Raw genomic sequence first — 4895 nt, 5'->3', positions numbered from 1 at the left:
GACATTTTCAGCTTATTTCGAAGGCCCATTTTTTGTCAAGACAAAAATGAAAATGGGACAACATGAAGGTTAATTGAACAGAAAGTGCATAAAGGAAATTATTTTCACGTGATGCATTTTCACGGGGGTGAGATATGTCCTCTGTATGAAATTGTAGTGAATCTGCCAATGGCAGGATTTGCGAGATACTTCTTAAATGTTAGACCCTACATCATGTCATCAAACTTGACACAATCTATCATTCAGCCATCCGTTTTGCCACTAATGCACCCTTTCACACTCATCATTGGGACCTGTACAGCCTGGTGGGATGGCCCTCCCTTTACACCCGGCGGCTACATCACTGGTTTCTCTTATATTACAAGACCATCCTGGGCAAGACACCTCCTATTGTTCTCTCTTCATGCGTTCAAACACCTATCACACAAGATCGAGTAATTTGATTAGATTTAGTACCCCTCCTACTCTACTACCTTGGACGTAATGCCTTCCGCTTTGCAGCAGTACATGACTGGAATACACGACAGAATACCCTGAAACTTACATCTCTGATCCCAATTTCCACCTTTAAGCAAAACCTCCAAAATGACATTGCTGACTCTTGTTCCTGCTGACAATCATGAACCATATTTATACACACATATTTAAGCACTTTATTCTTTTTCTTTCTCCGTTGACTGCCTTTTTTAATCCGGTTGCTTGTTCTATGTGTCATGTGTTTGACTATGTAAAGTTGTACAGTATGTTTATCTCCTTTTAATCCGGTTGCTTGTTCTATGTGTCATGTGTTTGACTATGTAAAGTTGTACAGTATGTTCCTATTTATTTCTGTAGCCTCTTGGCCAGGTCATGTTTGTAAATGAGAAGTGGTTCTCAAACAGTTTACCTGGATAAATAAAGGTTAAATAAAAATAAATAAATGCCAGTCGATGGCGAGGCCTGGGCAATCACGTGTCCAGATCCTCTCAATAGAAAGGATATCACCAGATATCACTGAGAACTGATAAAGCCTGGATACCATACCACAGTTTTTATGCTGCACATTACATAACTTCCGAATAGGATGGTGGGCAAAGGCCTCTGCCAGGGGACAACGTACGCCTTCGCCTTGAGTGCCGACCTTAACTGCAGGTAAAAGAAAAAAGAGGAACGTGGCAGACCGAATGCGTTTTGTAAGTCGATAAACTCCCCTTTGTTCCCACTGAGGAGCTGTTATCGGCCTCCGACCAATCAGGAGTGCTGTATTATTGAATAAAGGGGAAAAGTGTGCCAGTTGCAAGCTATACGGCAGGTTGTCTAATCTCCAAGTCTCGATAAGACGAGAGATAATGGGGCCAAAGTGTAGCTGGCACTGTTTGTTCTCAATGTTGGCAAATGGAGTGATCACGGCTCTGTCATTACACTTTCTAAGGTACGCCAACAAACAGACACATCTGGGCTAAACCAAGTCAGAAGGGGTCTTAACACAAAGGACAAGAAATTATGTTTAAAGTTGGGAACTAAGATGCCACCATCCCCTCTCTTCTTCTGTAAAGTAGACATTTTAAGCCACTTGCCTTTCCAGATATATTTGGACGCTGCTGATAGTAATTTACGCCAATAGCCAGCGGGAGGGGAGAGACGCAGCATAGAGCTCACAAAATTAACTCTGGGTAAAACGTTAATTTTAACCACTTATTATTATTTCATGTATATTGTGTGTAGGCATATTGTATCATAGTATTTCATTTATATTTATATTCTGTGCTGTGTGTCGGATTTTGCTGCTGCAACACTGTAATTTCCCATTTTAGTAGGATCAATGAATGTCCATTCATCTAAATGAATAACATCAGTATGCTAGCCAACAAAAACTTCTGCAAAGTATATTTAAAATCATGCAATGACTCATGCAAATGCACAAAGATAAGCCTGATGCAGGGAAACATTGCTGACACCTAAGTAAAAGTACTAATTAAAATTAAACTAACTAAAATTACTCTGTTACAAATAATGCATTCAAAATGTTGCTTAAGTAAAAGTACCGGAACATGTACTTGCAATGTACAGATTTATATGCCGATTAACCGAGTCAAATAATACAATTTTAAATGCTATAACCCATCCTGCACTCAGTGATATCAGATATTCGTCAAAACTTTGGAAACACTGGAACACGCACCTGTACCTGTTTTAAATATTGGGCATTGCTATTTGTAGGTTTGTAAGTATCTTTTGTGATATTTTTGGGGATCAGTTTGTCTGTATGTATTTATGTTTGTGTTTGGGCTGTACCCCTTTTGTAATGTGTTGAGTATACTTTTTTATCTGGACCTTGAGTGTGTAAATAAAGAAATATAATATATATATACAGTATATATATATATATAAGGGGTAACAGAAGGATTATATAGGGTATTTCACACTGTTCCTTAAGGTCTTCTACTAGGGTGTGTAACATGGGTTGGGCTGAAAATGACCCGGTTGCTATTCTTTTCACTTTGTATGCATCCCTGTGTAATGTCTCCATTTGGAACGACAGCATTCATCCAAATATGGTATGATCATGAATATTTAGATGATCTGATTGGTTGAGGAAACACATACACATACATTAGCGTCGAGACAGCGGAGGCCTGTACTATGAAAGCTAGATTTAGCATTATTATTTGCTATACTGTACATATAATTCCTATGCATTGTGTATGGTAACCTTTACAATGTTATTGATTTTTTTACACACACACACACCAAACACACACAAACACCACACACACCAACAACACACAACACACACACACACACACACACACACACACACCACACACAACACACACACACAACACATAAAAGCTTCCCCGACATGTTTCTACTGTCGCTTGATCTTAAAAGCATTAAAGAGAGAAGTTGTCTCCGTCTGTGTTTTATCAGACACACCAGGGGTGAAGTTGGAACCAGAATCAGCTACAGTGAAGTTTAAAATACAGTCCTATTGTAGCCCTCACCTTCACAAACAGTAATATAATATCAATTAGAAATAGTCCATAGATGTAGTCTTTTGGGTTTGGGTTTCCCTGTGAAGAGTTTCTTGTAAAATGCATTTTGTAGACTTGTTGTAGATGTTGGAGGGGGGTGGGGTGGTGGTGGGGGGGGGGTTTGGACAGACCTGCCCCTACTGCTAAAAAGAAATCCTAAAGAAAACACTGAAGTACCTTAAATTTGTAAATAAGTACAGTTACTTGAGTGAATGTACTTAGTTACATTCCAGCCCTGGATGTGGCCCCTGCTGCTGAAAACCTGCTGCACGTTAACGCCACACTGATGTTTCCATCTCAACTGTTTTTAAAGGGACCAAAAGCCGGTCCAGTGTGGACTCCATCGTCCATGTCCTCCAACGACTCAGTCTCCTCACAAGACTCAGCTGTCTGAGCCACGGTTAAAACACAATGAAAGTGTTTTAACCTTTCACCTTTCTGCTTAGTCGAACCTCTGATTGAAGAGGAACAATGCGGATTCCGTCCTGGTCGTGGAACAACGGACCAGATCTTTACTCTCGCAAGGATCCTGGAGGGAGCCTGGGAGTATGCCCAACCAGTCTACATGTGTTTTGTGGATCTGGAGAAGGCGTATGACCGGGTCCCCCGGGAGAAACTGTGGGAGGTGCTGCGCGAGTATGGAGTGAGGGGGTCCCTTCTTAGGGCCATCCAATCTCTGTATGACCAAAGCGAGAGCTGTGTCCGGGTTCTCGGCAGTAAGTCGGACTCGTTCCAGGTGAGGTGGCCTCCGCCAGGGCTGCGCTTTGTCACCAACCTGTTTATAATATTTATGGACGGATTCGAGGCGTAGTTGGGGGGAGGGGTTGCAGTTCGGTGGGCTCGGATCTCATCGCGCTTTTGCAGATGATGTGGTCTGATGCGTCATCGGTCTGTGACCTTCAGCACTCACTGGATCGGTTCGCAGCCGAGTGTGAAGCGGCTGGGATGAGATCAGCACCTCTAAATCTGAGGCCACGGTTCTCAGCAGGAAACCGATGGAGTGCTTTCTTCGGGTAGGGAGTGAGTCCTTACCCCAATGAAGGAGTTTAAGTACCTTGGGGTCTTGTTCGCGAGTGAGGGGACCATGGAGCGTGAGATTGGTCGGAGAATCGGAGCAGCTGGTGCGGTATTACATTCTGTTTATCCCGTTGTGACGAAAAGGGAGCTGAGCCAGGCAAAGCTCTCGATCTACCGGGCAATTTTCGTTCCTACCCTCACCATGGTCATGAAAGCTGTTCAGGACCGAAAGAACCAGATCCAGGGTACAAGAGGCCGAATGGTTTCCTCAGGAGGGTGGCTGGCGTCTCCCTTAGAGATAGGTGAGAAGCTCAGCATCCGAGGAGCTCGGAGTAGAGCCGCTGCTCCTTCTGTCGAAAGGAGCCAGTTGAGGTGGTTCGGGCATCTGGTAAGGATGCCTCCTGGGCGCTCCCTAGGGAGGTGTTTCCAGGCACGTCCAGCTGGGAGGAGGCCCCGGGGAAGACCATACTAGGTGGAGAGATTATATCTCCAACCTGGCCTGGGAACGCCTCGGGATCCCCCAGTCGGAGCTGGTTGATGTGGCTCTGGAAAGGGAAGTTTGGGGTCCCCTACTGGAGCTGCTGCCCCCGCGACCCGATACCGGATAAGCGGTCAAAGATGGATGGAGGGACCTTTCTGCTTAGTTTGACCATTTAACCCTTGTGTTGTCTTCACCTCCGGGACACTCTTGTGTCCCTCGGGTCAAATTGACCCATAACTTATTTGGGGTTTTCAAAACAATTCTGAAATAAAGTTTTACTTCATAATCTATTAACAAACATTGTCTTTGTCTAAATTTCAAACAGCTGAGATTACATCTATGTTTAGGGAATGCATCAGTCTCTACTAGAACACTATTAAACA

General features: G+C 43.6%; 1 protein-coding gene across 1 annotated transcript in view; it reads right to left on the bottom strand.

The window, feature by feature from the left end:
- The window catches only part of si:zfos-464b6.2 (uncharacterized), a 21512-nt gene that overhangs the window by 15547 nt on the left and 1070 nt on the right, over nt 1-4895 (bottom strand). The gene's annotated exons all lie outside the window — the stretch shown is intronic.

This window comes from Etheostoma spectabile, unplaced genomic scaffold (assembly GCF_008692095.1).
Source record: "Etheostoma spectabile isolate EspeVRDwgs_2016 unplaced genomic scaffold, UIUC_Espe_1.0 scaffold172, whole genome shotgun sequence".
Classification (NCBI taxonomy): domain Eukaryota; kingdom Metazoa; phylum Chordata; class Actinopteri; order Perciformes; family Percidae; genus Etheostoma; species Etheostoma spectabile.
The sequence above is the reverse complement of the archived record's forward strand: the minus strand, read 5'-3'. Positions and strand labels throughout refer to the sequence as shown.